We start from the raw sequence: 18,910 nt of genomic DNA, 5'->3' as shown, positions 1-18,910 counted from the left end.
AAGATCCCGGATGAGCTAGCCGATGCCCTTACTCCAGCAGCCAACCTTGAGCAGCATCGGCTTAAACTTGAAAAAGCCCAAAGGAGGATTGCCGATCGGCGTGAAAGAAGAGATCTTGAGGCAACCATCCAGGCCAACAGGGTTTCTATGAATGAAGAGAAGGCCAAGCTTGATGAATTGGAGGCTGGTCTAGATTCAACTCAAACTATCATTGATTAGCTTAATGCTAAAAAAATAGAACTCCTGGCTGAGTTAGAGCAGTGCAATGCACAAATCGCCCTTGAACAGCAAAAGCTTGCAGACTTGCCAAAAGCCATTGAGGATCAGAAGTCAAAGTTGAAGGCATCTAGCAAGCACTTGGCCGATCTGACCAAATCTCGAAAGGTGATCCTAAGCACTGATGCATTCGATGTCCAAATCATAGACGAAGTAGATCGGATTAAGCAAAGGGCAATATCAGCCATAAAAAAATACATGTCAGATGAGCTAAATCTTGTAATTCCAACTTTAAATTTGCAAACTTAACTTTTGGGATGCAATATATAACTTTCTGCTTGTGGTGAAAACTTGCTCTTTGATGTGACCATGGCTACTACGGATACATCCGTTGCTCACATCATGGATGAACAACAAGATATCAAGTGCAAGGGTGCTGGAATCCGATTCGGCCACGTGCTACACTGCTGACTTCAAACGGTCACCGAATCTGCATACGAGCTCCGTTTTCAGCCCGTGAGTACTTGATGGAAAGCTCTCGGAGTCCTCTTTCCAACGGATCCAGCCTCATCACCAAATTCCATCCTAGTCAACCGCAGATGAAGAAACAAGGTGTTGCGTCACCTGTCATGGGCCTTTAGGCTTGTAACTATGTTTGGGACCCCGGCCCATGTAGGGCCCATGTGGGGTGCGCCCCAACTAGGTGGAGGACGACGTAGAGGTCCTCCCACCTCCTTAAATAATTAGGTACCCTCTAGAGTATCTTGGGTTTTGTTTAGATAAAAGTTTAGCTTCGCTACTTTTCCGTGTAATCCCGTGATCGGTTAGATCACCGGTTTGCTCATTACGGAACCCCAAACATATCATTTTTGCTCCATTCCTATCTGCAATTCAGATTGCTTTTATCTTGTTCTTGCTTGTTTCTTCGATTTGCTTGCAGGAATAAGGTTGATCTGCACTGGCAAGATCAACAACCTACGGAGAGGTGTATCGATCGCTAAGGCGTAACCCAAAAACGTCTAGTACGGTTGTAGTCGGGTCGTCAACGTTTCTCCCAAATCATAGTTATCATCAACTCACCAAAAGATAGGGCCAAACAACAGCCTTGAGTGCCGAGTGGAGCTCAGGGTTCATCAGGTGGTATCAGAGCTTTCGTTGCTCGGTGAGTTTTATCTACCCATAACCAGAAAATCGATAGAAAAAAATTGTCCTGTACCTAGCCATATTGTGACATTGCATTGTTTTTATCAGTTTTTGCTTTGTTGAGTTTTGTATTACATCGTCGAGTCGAGTTGCTGGTGTTAGCGTCTAGTTCGTTTAAAGTTTCGAGTTCTGGTCACGTTTTGTACCACAGTCATCATCACCTCCATGTATCTGTTGTCGTCGGGACCTACGAAAACGGAATCGGCTCGCTGCCACGATTCTATTTTTGTAGTTTTCAAAAGTTTTTACCGGTTGGTTTTGTAGTTGTTGAGTTGCATCTTGGGTTTGCTGACTGCTGTGCTTCTGTTTTGGCCGTGCCTGTGTCCTGCACGAGAGGAGGAAGGTGAATTACCATATCTGATTTTGGAAGTAGTCAAGTTTGTTTTGGAAAGATATAGTAGATTGGATTGGTTAAAAATCGGTTTCCTTTTTATCCCATACACCAAATTCGGCTGCCATCCACTCCACCTCCTGGACGACTCCCACTCACCCCTTTGGCCGAGTCCGACTCCCTCCCTCCCTTTTACGGTTCCGAGTTGTGTCAAACACCTTGGTGAATATTTGTTTGGTGTCGGTTTCGATATCTGTTTGGAAAAATGGAACCGGCATAAATTCAGCATTCTATTTTTGTATAATTTTAATTTTGGGTTTAGACTTTTACATTTGAGTCCCTGTAATTTTTATATTTACGTTTGAGTCCCTGTAGCCTTACATTGAGGTCCTTGAATCTGTTTTTGTAAAAAAAATCAAAAAAAAGAAAAGCAAAGAAAAGCCGCACCCTAAAAAAAGAAAAGAAAAGGAAAGGAAAGAAAAAAAGAAAGAAGAAAGAAAGAAAAGAGAAAATATTGTTATGTTTGAGCTGAACTTCATATATCAGAGTTGTGCATGAGTTGTTCCTAGTGCTATCTTATGGTATCGTTTGTGTCTAGGCTCGCGTCTCTAGTACGTTCTAGCCTAGGACCAGTACGGTACTTGACTTTGAACCATTATTCAACTTTGCATTCTCTGATTTGAACCATTGCTTTCCTTCGCTACATATTTTAAGCCTACCTAGAGCTCTACAGATTTGATTACAGCCGTACAGCAAGTGTTTGCCAAGGCATTGATACATCCAACCTCCATTGGGGTGCTTGGTTGAGTCAGTGTATGTCACCTTTCCGCTTGCTTTGGTAAGAACTTGTAAGAGCTTAGTTAAAAGCTTGAGTGTGTGTGGTATTTGAGCTGCCACTACCTAGTAGTTGATAGGAGCGTGCATATATTTGTGTATGTTTCTTGCTTGCTACTAACCATGGCAGGGTTGTGAAAGGGGAAACGAGATGGTCATGCTCAACATCGACTTCTTCACCATCAACGAGATATATCGTCTTCTTCACGCTTTGCATATAAGGTACATGATAATGATCTTGCAAGGGTAGAATCTAATTTGCCTGTTTTTTATGGTAATTATGATTCCGCCGCTTATGTTAATTGGGAGCTAGCAGTAGACAAACAATTTGATGAGTATGATTTCTCTAATGCTCAAATGATTAAGGCTGCTAGTAATAAGTGTACTGGTTCTACATCTTTTTGGTGGTATATTGTTGGCAATAAGCTTGAAACTTGGGATGAATGTAAAACAATGATGAGAAAAAATTTTGTGTTTTCATATTATAAACATACTCTCCTTGAGAAATTAGAACATCTAAAACAAGGTGACAAAACCGTGCGGGAGTACTTTCATGTCTTTAAAATTTGTATCACTTATAGTGGTTTAAAAGAAAGCAATGAGAACACAACGAATAGATTTTTTAGAGGGCTTAATTCTGATATTCAGGCTGGGCTTATTAACGTGACATATAATCATATAAGCCACTTGTTCATGCTTGCTTGCAGTGTTGAGAGTAATATTTTAATGAACCCAAGGGAGAAACAATCTATTCTTGTGCCTCCTATTACTGACATTTTGCAGGGAGCTCAGTACATTCACCATGAGGAGAAGAGCAATATGATCGAGATGCCATCTCCATCGCTCACGAAGGAAGAAGAGAAGACTGGTGCACCTACATTATCTGAAGAGGGCATAAAAGGTAAATTAAATGGTGCTGATATTACTCAAGGTGAGTGTGCTTCTCCCTTGTCACATTTCTCCACTATCCATGCTAATCTAGAGCAAATTTTGGTGGAAACTACTTCTGATTTGTCTTTGTCACAAGTTGATTTACTTGTTGTTCCTTGTGATAAAGAAGAGTTGTGTGATAATGCTTCACTTATATCCATGCCACAACTAGTGAATGAAAATGCTATTTCTAGTGTTTCTTTGTGTGCTGATTTTAAGCATGTTGTTCACATTGCTAATGATGTTGAGGAACGTAAATTGATAACTTCTTTAAATACTTTGGGCTATGTTCAGTTTGATGATTTTTGTGAGCTCAATAATTTGGAGGAGAAATTATTTGCTAACTCTGATTTGCCATGTCTAACTAATGCTATTTTTCATATCTTTGGCAAATATAACGATAGACGAATATATTTGGTGCATAGAGTTTTCATTTGTTCGGATTTAGAGAAACATGTTATTGCTAATCACACTACTTCGAGTTTCTCTGGTTTTGATTGGATGAAACATGTTATTTTGAATGGACTATGTGAAGAGCACCATATGGAAAAACCGAGGATGGTTTTCCGTGAAGAAGGGGAGGATGATGTGACCATGGCTACTATGGATACATCCGTTGCTCACATCATGGATGAACAACAAGATATCAAGTGCAAGTCCTCCAAGTACTGGAATCCGATTCGGCCACGTGCTACACTGCTGACTTCAAACGGCCGCCGAATCTGCATACGAGCTCCATTTTCGGCCTGTGAGTACTTGATGGAAAGCTCTTAGAGTCCTCTTTCCAACGGATCCAGCCTCATCACCAAATTCCATCCTAATCAACCGCAGATGAAGAAACAAGGTGCTGCATCACCTGTCATGGGCCTTTGGGCTTGTAACTATTTTTGGGACCCCGGCCCATGTAGGGCCCATGTGGGGTGCGCCCCAACCAGGTGGAGGACGACCTAGAGGTCTTCCCACCTCCTTAAATAGTTAGGTACCCCTCTAGAGTTTCTTGGGTTTTGTTTAGATTAAAGTTTAGCTTTGCTACTTTGCCGGGTAATCCCATGGTCGGTTAGATCGCCGGTTTGCTCGTTACGGAACCCCAAACTTATCATTGGTATTGAATTCCTATCTGCAAATCAGATTGCTTTTATCTTGTTCTTGCTTGTTTCTTCAATTTGCTTGCAGGAATAAGGTTGATCTGCACCGGCAAGATCAACAACCCACGGAGAGGTGTATCGATCGCTAAGGCGCAACACAACAACATCTAGTACGGTTGTAGTCGGGTCGTCAATGCTTCTCCCAAAATCGTAGTTATCATTAACTCACCGAAAGATCGGGCCAACAACAGCCTTGAGTATCTCAAGTGGAGCTCAGGGTTCATCACTCTTGAATTTTCCTTTTGAAATCCATACTTTTTATATATATTTGCCCCCCTAATTTTGCAATGTTGAAGGCATTGATAAAATTATAATTTGGACTAAGGGTGATATATCAAATACCGGCCATCATACATCGACAAAGCACAACCGATTATGATAAGAAAAAAAACACTAAGGACGATATAATCTATATCGGCCATCATATATCGGCAAAGTACAACCGATTATGATAAGAAAAAACCAATAAGGGCGATATAATATATATCGGCCATCTCAAGGCGATGTCAACACATCGGCTAACATGTATCGGCAACCATCAGCCGATCATGAGTTAATTCATACAGTTGGATAGTATTTCTTTAGATACTTGCCATTAAGCGCTCGTCCATAAACTTCACCATCAAGTCCTTGCAACATATAAGCCCCTTTGGACACAACTTTGTATATTTGAAACGGTCCTTCCCAATTAGGTGACCACTTGCCGAATTTATTATCTCGAGTTCCTATTGGCAAGATCAATTTCCAGACTAGCTCCCCTTCAGAAAAAGACTTTGGCACCACTTTTTTATTATAATGCCGAGCAACTCGTTCCTTATCCTTAGTCACCTTTGCAAGGGCTCTCAATCTGGATTGAACTAGATCTTCTGTTTCATCTTCCATAAGATTGTAATACTTATCGGCTGTTAAATCATCCTGTAAAGCTACTCTCCTTGAGCCGATTGTAGTTTCCCATGGTAAAACTGCCTCATGTCCATAAACAAGCTTATAAGGAGGGACTTGAACCGATCCGTGACAAGCCATCCGAAAAGACCATAATGTTTCGGCCATCCTTGTGAGCCATTGCCGAGGAAAATCAGAAATCTTTCTTTTGATCAACTTAATCAAGCTCTTGTTAGATGCCTCAGCTCGCCCATTAGCTTGTGCATAATATGGTGAAGAATTCAACAACTTCATACCCATGCTATCGGCAAACTGAACAAATTCATCAGATACAAAGATTGACCCCTGATCTGTTGTAATAGTCTGAGGAATCCCAAATCGGTAGATAATATACTCCTTGACAAACTGTATTGCATCCCCAGAATCAACTTTCTTCAATGGAACTGCCACCACCCATTTGGTAAAATAATCGGTCGCCACCAATATAAACTTATGTCCCTTGCTTGAAGGTGGATTAATCTGACCGATCATATCAATTCCCCATCCTCTGAACGGCCATAGTTTGATGACAGGATTCATAGCCGATGCTGGTGCTCTCTGAATTGCTCCAAATTTTGGCAATCTTGACATCCTTTGTAATATTAAAAGCAATCCTCTAACATGTTCGGCCAAAAATACCCTGTGCACCAAAGCAACCACTTCATCTTGTGAGCCAATTATTGAGTACCACAAATACCTTCATGTACTTCGCCCATCACAACCTTAGCTTGATCGGCACTCAAACATTTAAACAATACTCCATCAATCGTCCAATAATACAGCTCATCATCCAATAAGGTATACTTCAAGGCCTTATAGCGCAATTTTCGTGAAGCCGATTGAGATGGATTCTGTAAATACTGATAAATATCATACCTCCAACCATCGGCTATGATTGCGGCTACCTCCACCTCAACATCCTTCACCATCGGCTTGTATCATGATGCCCCCTGAGCTAAGTCATAAGCTTCAACGTTCTGCTCCCGAGAGACATGCTTCAAAATCACCAGCCGAAAACTATTCATCAATTCCCAGCATTTCTCGTTGTAGATCATCAACGCATCATTTTTGCATTCATATTCCCCTGCCAATTGACTGATCACCAACAAAGAATCCCCCATTATCTCCACGGCGTGGGCTTCAACTTCCATAAGCAACTGCAACCCCTTGAGAACTGCTTCGTACTCAGCTTGATTGTTAGTTGCATAAGGTTTTGTTGACGCTTTTTTTTTGCCAACACAAGATCACCTAATGATTTGCGGTGCATTAAACAGAGTCGCCAAAATCGATAAATCAAAATAGGCTAGTGAAACCGATTTCAAGATTAATTCGCTTTCGTGGAATCACACGACTAATTTACGAGCAAATTAGTAAAGAAGATAATATCATACTTACGTGACGACGAACGACTAGTTTCCGAGCAAACTAGCAAAGGATAACCTTCTCGCTTTCATGGAGAAGCACGACCGTTTTTCAACGCAAAAGGGCAAATATTAACCAAATTCTAGGGTTGCTAGAACTCAGCCATAAAAACAAAATAGAAAAGAACTAAAAAGTAAAAGAGATGAATATTAGTTTGAAATTGGGTTCCCTTCTATTCTACCGTGGACCAATATATATAGCTAATTGCCCTGATCTTTTGGCATGTCTACTCGGTCCCACGCAATATGCAATGATGGTTTACCGGAATATTTGAAACAATTCGATCCAACAAACTCTTTATCTTCTAACTAGATAAATAATATCGCACGCGGCTTGGCTCGGTCGCCACAGCCCTGCTCTCAACGCAGATGCCACGCGATGGTTGGATCCAGCGAATACCATCACATCCACGCAAGCAGCACTCCCATCACAGCCGCACGTCTGAGCCCCTGGCTCGCTCGATGACGATGAAGACTCTTTGGCTCAGTAAATACGACACCTGACTTTCCATCTGCAGGAGCAACGAAGTATTCCCTTGCCACTTAATCACCCAATTAGGGATAATCACCTGCCTCCGTGATTAACGTAACGTGACGTTCACGCCCTGTATAGCTTCTGTAGCCTGCATAAAAACCAAATATACATATGCATATATATGCAATCAGCTTGCACAGGCAACAATACTGTAAACTACATCGGTCCATATTCATTTAGTCAATACTAGCACATATGACCGACGCATCACAATTTCCTACACCTGTAAACTGAGTAGATTTTTCAAGTGAATCATTTGACAGTTGTATCATCTATTCTAAACCAATCTGATAACTATAAGCCAAATTATCGTACAAACACATGTCCCCTGTTTTCGGTATAAGAAAGACGTATAACTTTTGCTTTACCGAAAACACCATAGAATTAATCAATCCAGACCACGATCGTCCTCTCAGAACAATACTCCACACACGGTATCCGTCCTGAGCCCATCCACAATCATCTTCTCAAAACGATACTCCCACATATGATATCAGTCTTGAGCCCATCTACAGTCGTCCTCTCAAAACGATACTCAAATAAGTATTCGTTCTAAGACAATCAAGTTTTCTACCTTCTCAAATAAGGATAATACCTTCTCAAATATTTCCCATTTAGTACTAAACTATACTACAAATTCGGTTGTCCGTAATGTCCACCTAACTGAATTGGCTGCAGTTCTTGGGCCTAAAATAATTTAAAAACAATCCCATCTAAACTTCGATACATTTTAAAACAACTCATCCTATAGCTCGGCAATATATTTAGTCATCCAACAAAGTATATCTCAAAACCTATGACCGAACTTTCTATATCTCATTTAACCCGTACGTGTTTCTAAATGATCTAACAAATGGATCCTGTCGGCACCCGGGGATGGAATTCCCTAATACCTGGAGCGTACACTGTACTAGTCCCATGATCAGTGGCTAGCACACGCATCCACAACATTGCTATCATATCCATACAACATACTTGACATATAAATAGATGAAATGGTTATCATAACTTAGCAGTGCAATGGTCTTACATAGTAGTTAGGCCGACTGGCCAAATAAAAGAGTTTAAACACAGCGGAAAAGATAAAGATACATAAGTTCTTCAGTATGCCCATCTACCAAACCACACAGGCAATTGACTAGGAATCACCCTAGAAAGAACCATCCTTAGAAACTCCGGTAACAGAAGGAACACCCGTTTCCTGCAAACGAGACTAAAAACAACAAGAGGTGGGTCAATACACGGGGTATTGGCAAGTCCTACCCAAAACTTGGGAAACCTAGGACTATTGCAAGCTGAGATCAAGGATGGCTATATTTGTGCCTCATTTTTAGCGTAAAGCAAATTTTGTTTCGCAATAGTAAATAATAATAGATTGAAACATAATTTTTAAAATAAAGAGTAGACCATAATAGTAGCAGTATAAGTACCATCATAGTATCATCCTTGTGCCCTCTATGGCAACAGGTAACAAATTCATTCTTAGCCCACACTGGGTAAAACCATCACCAATATTCACCATACCCATTTCACAATTCATTTAGTAAATCACCAACACTATACTTGTATCATTTCACCAAGTCGCTCATGACCGTGAGCACGGCTAATCGATTAGTTTTAGACCCTGCAGAGTTTGTACAGCTTTACCCACATGATGTGATTTACTCTAGTTTGTCCGGTACCCGTCGGTACCACCACACTCTACATATTGAATGCGGTCTACACACTGGGTGGTAGGAAGGTATTATTTCAAAGGGGTAGGCAAGCTTTTCAGTAGGTGCATTCTCTGATGTTTTCTCTTTTTACTGAAAGAACCAATAGGAAATAAAAGAAGAAAAGTGGCAGGCAACCAAACATAACAACACACAGTCATCGCATTATGTCTTGCTCAAGTTTTTTTTTTTTCACTTGCGTGACTAATTGATTTATGACAAAATCTATTTCACCCTAGTGCATCATATCCTGGGCTTATGTGCTTAGCTAGCTGATATATCAAGTGTGACAGGACGAAAGAGATGACTACCTTTCCATTTGATACCAGTAAAAAAAAATGTAATTTCAATGTGGCTGTAAATAAAGCTTTTTTTTTGCAAATCAAATAGAATTCTAGAATAATTTTTCAAGGGAAAGATTTTAAAATATTTATTTCTAGATATAGTATACATGTTGTTTGAAAACCACTTGTTTGTAAAATAGTAGACAGTGACGTATAGACACTGCTTTTAATTCCATTTTATTTTATTTTAAATCAAGAAAGATTAAGGAATTTTATTTTGGAAAACCTCAAAACTCAGAGTCGGTGCATGTATGCTTTGTTGCAAAACAAGTGCCATGGACTAGATTTGTAAAACAAGTTTTGCTGAAAATATTTGACAATATGAGAGTTACCACACATATTTGGTTTTGTATAAACCATGGTTTAGAAAATACTTTTCGCAAGTACGACTAAAGGAAAACGTTCTATACATGTTTTTTTTATGAAAAAGAATTCAGAAAATGGTGGCAGGTTTTTAAATAAAATTTCACAATCCTTTTGTTTTCATCAAAACTCAAAACCATTGATGTGTTTTGCAAAAAGTTTTTCAAAAGCATGATCGTGAAATAGATTTTTTTTTCTTCTTAACCTTTGAAATTCATTTTAAACAAAAATATTTGAAATAAGTTAACTTGCTTCTCGGTCAAAATTTATAAATAGACTTTTTGAAAAACATCCCGAAAAGAAAACATTTTGGAACATCTTTTTTTTTTCAAAAAAAAGAGCAAACCAATATACTTTTTGAAAGGCTATATAGGAAAACTACAATTTGTAAACAATGAATTTCTTTTTGAAATGGTAGCAAAACCTTGTTCCTCTCTTCTTTTTTTTTTCTTGATGAATCAAAAGTGAACTTTCCAAAAATTTTCACATTATCTATTTGGGAAGATACCATTTATAAATGTTTTTAGAGCTGCCCTTTTCTTTTTTCAAAAAAAGATGATGCAATCAAGAGTACTAAAATCATGGGAAGATATATCTTGAAACAAAGGTTGGTAATGGTTTTCTAAATTGGCTTTGGAAGAACGTTTGAAAAATGCTCCTTTTCAAATCACTTGAATTTTGTTTTGCAGATAAAAAGGCAATGAATACTTTAGTTTTACTGAAACGAAAACTAAGGAGAAAACTAAGGAGAGGACTTTTCTTTTCACCTAAAGGTATGTTAAGCAAATATCTCCTAAGTAGGTAAAAGATTTTATTTTAAAATGAAAGCAGGAGTCTAGGGGTGCACTAATTTCTTGTGGCTGCCATCTACACTAATAGTGATTATTGGAACAATGTGGTACTGCTATGAGTGTGCAACAATTAAGCAAACTAGCTAGTTTTGTATCCAGCTGGGTCAGTATGCTGTCTGCCCCAATAAAGAGTTATTGCAAGATTTTTGGACGTCTAAACCATTCCTGGTAAAATCTAAACATACTGGTTCCAGGACAGCAAGCATATGCACTAGTGTTCCATGGGATTTTCGGTCCTATCTTGATGGCTCTTAAATTTTTGTACTGCATGTCGTGTACTAAATAAACATGTTACCCTATGAAGCAAGCACAAAGCACAACAGACAATCAACCATTACATCAATCCTTGTCCTAACCGAATTATTTGTTTCCATGGCTGCGAACCTAGCTATCAAATTTGCAACTAAGGTGTGAAGTTTAAAACATCCATCGATGTACTAGTGGTGTTCAGCAGGAGGTAAGAATAAGAATACTCGGCCTATCTGTTCTATCAAGTTTTACTTTTGAAAATATCAGAAACCTTGATTTTTAGGATAACTTTAGAAATGTATTTTCGCAAACATATTAAGTCGCTTACGGAAAACTTATACAATATATTTCAAAATAAATTGGGTACTGATTTGAATGAGGTAAGAGAAGACTAAAATACATATTTTCAGGAAATTTCTTTGGAAATGTTTAAATGAAAAGAATGACTTAGGTAAGAAGAGATTTTCTAAGAGGGATAAGAGCAGCAGAAAAATGTCCTAAAATTTTCACAGAATATTTTTTTCCAACTAAAATAGTTTTTTTAAAAAATAAGTCCTTATTCCAACGACTGTTCTATCTAGGGCTTCCTACAGTCAGTATGGCTCTGATACCAAGGCTATCGGCACCCAGAGATGGAATTCCCGAATACCTGGAGCGTACACTGTACTAGTCCCATGATCAGTGGCTAGCACACACATCCACAACATTGCTATCACATCCATACAACATACTTGACATATAAATAGATGAAATGGTTATCATAACTTAGCAGTGCAAAGGTCTTACATAGTAGTTAGGCCGACTGGCCAAATAAAAGAGTTTAAACGCAGCGGAAAAGATAAAGATACATAAGTTCTTCAGTATGCCCATCTACCAAACCACACAAGCAACTGACTAGGAATCACCCTAGAAAGAACCATCCTTAGAAACTCCGGTAACAGAAGGAACACCCGTTTCCTGCAAACGAGACTAAAAACAACAAGAGGTGGGTCAATACACGAGGTATTGGCAAGTCCTACCCAAACCTTGGGAAACCTAGGACTATTGCAAGCTGAGATCAAGGATGGCTATATTTGTGCCTCATTTTTAGCGTAAAGCAAATTTTATTTCGCAATAGTAAATAATAATAGATTGAAACATAATTTTTAAAACAAAGAGTAGACCATAATAGTAGCAGTATAAGTACCATCATAGTATCATCCTTGTGCCCTCCATGGCAACAGGTAACAAATTCATTCTTAGCCCACACTGGGTAAAACCATCACCAATATTCACCATACCCATTTCACAATTCATTTAGTAAATCACCAACACTATACTTGTATCATTTCACCAAGTCGCTTATGACCGTGAGCATGGCTAATCGATTAGTTTTAGACTCTGCAGAGTTTGTACAGCTTTACCCACATGATGTGATTTACTCTAGTTTGTCCGGTACCCGTCGGTACCACCACACTCTACATATTTAATGCGGTCTAGAGGTCACAACGTAGCCGTTACATTGCTTAAAGTCTAGCCTTGCATCAGTGACGGTGAGTGGAAATCCACACTAGGCATATGACCTAGAGCCGTTAGGTGGCGGGCCCACACCTTAAACCTAACGCCGTGGCGGCAACCCATCCGGTTCTCCACGAGGCACTACACCGTTGTATTGGACAAACTTAGACGCCCATGCCGTATCCCAACACATGGGTATTTCCTCTGAGTTAAACTCAACACAATAACATCATCATTAATACACACAACATAACTCATACTACTCCGGCCTACCAAAATGCAAGGCTAGACAATAAACAACTTAGTAAGGTAAGGTCGTCCCATAACAACACATGTGGTTGCACGGTATACTTAGTTGGTGATACATAGTTTGGTCCTTAATCGACTCAGGCGAACACTCCCCCTATCGGTGTGCAACTAGCACCATATGCACACCACTTGCCGCCCAAGTCAAAAAAACCATCATTTTCATTTGTTCAGTTTTCACAAACAATAGAGGTAACCGCTCTGTACAATATTTTGAAATAACCCATTTGAAAGAGTGAATGTCATGTTGTTCAGAACCATCGCAAATTTTCTAAGCATGGCTAAGCAATAGCTATATTAGTAGCTCGAATATACCCACGTTGGTGCTTGGATAGCACCACATAAACACCCATCCTAGTGCTTCAACAGTAAGGATAATCAATGTATCAAGGTAGGAAATGCAGCAAATAGGTCATTCTACCAATACCCTATTTTTATAAAACATCGCATGCAATTTATAAAATAGTAAAGCAGTTGCGAAAATATAGGATTCAACATGATCGAAGGAGAAATTGAATAGGACTTGCCTTGCTAAGTTGGTTCCTCAAATAACTCTTGGTCCTGCACACTCTCGTCAACGGCAACAATCGATTCGGCCTCTATTTAAATTTAAATGTTCATTCAAATGAACATCCAATAAAACTCCAAGATAAAATATGATGCATGGTGCATGAACGTGTTCAGTGTATAGAGGGTGATTTAATATAAATTTAGGATAAAGAATCGCCTATATCCGATGTTGTATGTGCAAGTTATCGTGTTTCTAATATTTAAAGTACGGTAAATACGAAGTTTACTATTCAAATTTAAATTAGTGAAAATTTTCACAACAGTGCTTATAGTTTTGAGTGTACAGTCTTAAAGAGAACAATATTATGAATCTAACAAATTTTGGTTCACCTCAATCGGAGTTAAAATGAATTCTCTATGATTTTTCCAAAGTTTCAGCATTTTATAGTGCATAAATAATTACCAGAAATCCGTTTCTCAGATTTAATAACTTGTTTATAAAAGAAACTAAAGCGCACTGTTCGTAACACGTTTTCCTACAGGGAAGGCGTATTCCTATGTTACACAATTACTTTAAGCTGTGGGGTCCATATGTCATTGACCCAGTATTTTGTAGTATATACCCTAGAGTTTTTATTATTTGCAAACAGGTCGCTGTCTTCTTCCTCAGTACGGGAGAACGAAGGGGAGCTTGGGGGCGGCACGGCTTGCGCGCGCCGGCGGCCAGCGGCGGCGGGGATGGTTCGGGAAAGGGCCGGGGAGACTAGGGGAGGTTGTAGGGAATCCTCGCCAACACCCTAGAGGCGGCGGCGCGGCCTAGGGAGGTTGGAGACGGCGGCGCCATGGCAGGCGGCGGCAGTGGTTCAGGATGATGGTGGCCGGCGGCTATGGCGAACGGCGACTCCATTAAAGGATGGAGGAGCTCCTTGGGACTATGAGGAAGCTTACCCCGTGCTCTATTTAGGCGGAGGCAGTCCGAGGTGGCGTGGCGACGAGCTCCCGAGGCGGTCGGCGGCGGCAATGGTGGCGGTAGATCTCCGGCGAAGAGGTCCTAAAATAACTTGAGGAAATGGGTTCATGGGGTTCTCAGGAGCATGTTGGCGCAAGGGTTTGGTTCGAGACTCACCGAGGCAGCGACTTGACGGGTGCGGGTTGGCGGTCGCGCCCTGTTCGGCCGACGCGGGGCGTGACGATGGCGCGGGCATTCCCAGCGAATCAGAGGGTTTCGGTCTTCGGCTTTGGGTGTGGAGGTTGACAGTGGTGTGGAGAGTTAGCTGGCGCGAGGGTTCGATTTATAGGCGAGGGAGGAGCGAGAGGCAAGCGCGGGGTATTGTCGCGAAGTGCTCGGCGTCTCTCGCGCGCGCAGGCGGTGATCGGCGGGGAACACGACTTGCAGCAAGCGTCGGCTATGCGCAGGGATTGCAGAGGGGGTGCAGGGGTAGTCAGAGGGAGCCAGGGGCGGTCGGTCTCGCCTTGTCGCTTCGGGCGTCGGCTTTGGCAGGGGGCGGCGACATTGGGTTGGCCACGGCGGCTGCGGTGGTCGGCGCCTGGGCGTGGCAGGGAATCGGCAGGGACGGTGTCGGCTTTGTGCAGCCTTGGCACAGCTGGATTCGCGGGCAGAGGGTGGCGCAGGGTCGCATCGCGTCGTTGCTCGGACAGAGAGAGAGAGGGAGAGCAAGAGAGCGGCAGCTCCGGGTTGGGCGAGCCGGCGAGGGACGCGGCGAAGGCAGCGGCAGGGCCTCAGGCAGGGGCGTACCAGCTTTGCCTCAGCTTTGCCAGCGGGAATCACGGGCAGAGGTTGCTTGGTCGGCTTGGAAACGATGACCTCGATCTCGCACGCTAGGTGCATGATGAATTGCCTGAAAGGAATAGATGGAGAGAAGGGAGAAAGACAGAGAGCAGGGATAAGGAGATGGTAGCTGGCAGGTGGGGCCAATGGTCCTTAGGCCCACTGATCAGAGAGATAACGGGAGAAGGGATGAGGTGAGGGGATTTTTCTCTGGGAATTTCCAAGAAGGCTGAGAGTTTGATTAATTTTGGATATGCTACTGTGCTCAAAAAGCTTGTGCAAAAATTTCTGGAGGTTAGTCTGGTCAAGACCTCCACTTGGTAAATTTTTGGGATTTTTCTCAAGTGCAGTTTATTTTTGAAAATTCAAACAAGTTCACTGTTTTTATTTTAGTTTGAATCAAAATTTGGATGCTTTCATCTTTTTAATTGAGATGCAAAACTTTGTGAGATTTGTGAAAGGTTATTTCAAGTCTCTACCACTTATTTTAATTAGTTACTTTTTGTTTATATCTATTGCATGCAAATGAGTTATGAGATGCACGGAAAATCCAAGAACACCAAAATCAACTTCAAAAGAAAAGGACAAGATCAAAGTCAAAAATTTGATAAGTTTTATTTTTCTTAATTTCTTTAATTTATTTTTTTTTGCTTCAAAGAATTCCTGGTATGTTACAGATCCCTCCAATCACTCTGTCAAAACTAAATACTGATTCGGCTATCCCTCATATTCCCCATATGGAATCTCTTAAACCCGTTAGACATTTTTTTTTTACTACTGCACCCACTGCCATTGCTACATGATGGTTCGGCCTCATCAACAGCAAGCCTCAGATCCTGTTTGAACTCACACGGCCGAACCACTGTCTACTCAAAGTGATGTAATACTGTATCCATATGCAAATTATTAATCACTAGGAACACACGCACACACCATGCTAGTGCTACTAGAGTACACTTGTGCAGAACAATACTGCCCCTAAGCAATTCGGTACAAAATATGAATAGTATGGCACCAAATTAATTTCATGGGCGCTTGGATCACTTTCAACAGCTAACAGCATCAGCTTTGCATTAGCAAAACACTCCCCTAATAACCTAATAGCCGGATGCAATAAGTATGCAATTTAATTAAATCTAAACATGACCCTAGCATAAGAAGCATGCATACCATCCGTACACACCCATTATGCACAAAACTAACACCACCGCTATGCACCACGACAGCCTCACCACTAGAATAAACTGGCTCGCATATTTTACATCCAAACTGCTAATTATAGCCGGTTTATCTATTATCAAAAACACACTTTACTGTCTTGATAACTAGAATCCTATTATGCCAAAGAATTTTCGTTGTTAATTTTTCCTGTCAATGTATCTAAACACCGGTCCAAATAATTATTTAACAGTCCAAGAAAAATGCTGAATTAATCTATTGGACTATTAAAATGCCGAAAGCATCTACACCCCTCACACCAACAACGACTAAACTTTCCAAACCGAATAATAGAGCATCTACTCGGTCTAAAGTACAAGGATACTCTAAACGGACTGATAGGGACCGATGTGTCATAAGCAATATTACTTGGTAAATATAAAACAGTACCAACTCCTTGCCAACCCACACAAAACATGACCGAAATAAATTCTAAAGAATAATATATATAAATACAAGAATAAAAAATATCTCCAGCCCTTAATTATTTCGGTCTCTAAAAATTAATATCAACATTTGTAGTAATTAGTCAATATGCATAATTATATGGTAACATCCCCCCATGATATAAAGACCCATATGACATCCAAGGATAAGAATAAAACCATGAGGGATAACCATACATACCTTACAATTGGTTCCATGACATAGGTATCAGTGGCATAAGTAAAGAATATATATAATATGGTGGCGAAAGAACCTAATGATTAGATGTAAACTGTTGATTTGGTGCACACCTCCTAACTCCCTTCTCATTCTTTGCCCCCATGTGGACACCCCGAGTATTATACCATCTAGTGTCCAACACGACCACCACATACTATTGGAGAAGTGGGATCCATACACGCATAAATAGCCACTCGTCCTCAATGTGTCCATGATCGCGGTTGACAACCTTCTGTTATAATAACCGAAATGTCGAGTAGTGAGCACAAGACATAATCGTAAGATAGCTTGCCAGTCCACCACGTCATATGCCCGTCAACCACTCGAAGGTGGCGACCAAAAGCATACCCCAATGACTCGATCCAAAGCGCTATCCCCAATTATCTCAAGCGATCAAAACCCGTTACTCATGCTTAGCTAGTCCCTAGGAATGCGACTAGCCTCACACTTTCATCGCAAGCAATTAATAAACATAGCAAATACCATAATACGGTTAAAGTGCAGCGAGGTACATGACACATAATAGGGTCCGAGGTCCCAACATACAACACATAAATATAGCAGCGGAAGTCTCAAATAGAGTTCATAAGCAAAAGATAAAATCGGTGGTGCCACAACCCCACTAGGGCAAACCAACCGGGCAAGAGCCAAGCTGCAAGAGATCACTCATTGCCCTCACCACCCTCGGCAGAGCAATGACAACACAAGAAGCATAACTCAAAACCGGATTCCTCTCCTGAAATTGTAGACACCGGGTTAAGTACAAGATTGTACTCGCAAGTCTTACCCAAAATTATATATACATAAGGGAGTAAGAAGTATGCAAGCTTTCTAGCCTATAGTCGGTCTCTAGGTTCAACATTTGCATAAAGCTAATTTTATTGAGCAATTATGAGTAAAATAAGCAAGGACAAGTAAGTCTAGCATCATTTTAATTTATGGACAGCAAGTATATAATTCTAAAATGTATAAGCAAATAAGCCCAAACGGCGCTCTCATCATCAACCATGGTCCACCAAAGTCCATACCAACATGGCACAACATGCCAACACCACCATCAAACATAATCCCATCCATAATAATCTACATTTGATGCTAACATGAGTGAGATACACATCAAGCAATGTCCATAACCAAGGACGCGGCTATTCGAATATGTTATACTCTGATCAGAGGTGTACAACTGGACCCACACGAAATGAACAAAGATCAAATGCTACACACCCCGTCAAGTGCGGTACACAAGTGATTCAAGCTCATTACATGCCCTTTCTTAACCCCACCCCAACCACCTATACCACGCTGGGGTTCCCGACGACTCAGTCACGTGCGTGCGTGATGTGACCAAGGCGGGCGGGCCACGGGGGAGGCACCCCCGGCCAACATAGGCACCCGAGGCCCTCCAAAGGGCTACCTGCTCTCACGTCTCTCCAATGTGGTATAAATAATGATAGTAGAACTAGTAAAGGACAAGCTGGTCCCAAATAAGGCATGTGGTAAGTATGAAGGGTGCTTGAATAGATGTTAAAATGTTCGATCCTTAATGACTCAGACGGGGCTACTTGCATCAGAGGAAAACCAACCTCCTTTCATCGCCCTATCACCCGTCCAAGTTCAACATATTTCATCAACCATTATTTAGTGTAAGTGCTCAAGTTTTATGCCCAATAAAGCAAGTTGTCTATGTACCACAATTAATAGCAATGTCCATCCCTATAGTTCTATTAGCACTAAGCATAGCTAAGCATTAATGAATAAGATATCCCAAGTAATCCTATCCAGTGGTAATAGGTTATAAGGACATCAATATTACAAGAACTAAATGCATAAATAGTTTCTTCCCATACACCATAAACCAACAATATTAAT

General features: G+C 40.8%; 1 long non-coding RNA gene across 3 annotated transcripts; it reads right to left on the bottom strand.

Moving 5' to 3' along the window:
* Positions 1 to 8,531: 8,531 nt before the first annotated feature.
* LOC127774773 (uncharacterized) lies at positions 8,532 to 14,617 on the bottom strand. 3 transcript variants are annotated; one of them, XR_008017813.1, is made up of 3 exons: positions 14,495 to 14,617; positions 14,317 to 14,419; positions 8,532 to 8,749 (listed from the first exon to the last, which is right to left on the bottom strand). It is a non-coding gene; the product is annotated as an uncharacterized LOC127774773 (long non-coding RNA). The 3 variants fall into 3 exon arrangements; XR_008017812.1 differs by lacking the exon at positions 8,532 to 8,749 and adding an exon at positions 11,652 to 12,024; XR_008017814.1 differs by lacking the exon at positions 8,532 to 8,749 and adding an exon at positions 13,386 to 13,457.
* Between the last annotated feature and the right edge of the window lie 4,293 nt (positions 14,618 to 18,910).

The sequence above is a fragment of the Oryza glaberrima genome, chromosome 5, assembly GCF_000147395.1.
Source record: "Oryza glaberrima chromosome 5, OglaRS2, whole genome shotgun sequence".
Classification (NCBI taxonomy): domain Eukaryota; kingdom Viridiplantae; phylum Streptophyta; class Magnoliopsida; order Poales; family Poaceae; genus Oryza; species Oryza glaberrima.
The sequence above is the reverse complement of the archived record's forward strand: the minus strand, read 5'-3'. Positions and strand labels throughout refer to the sequence as shown.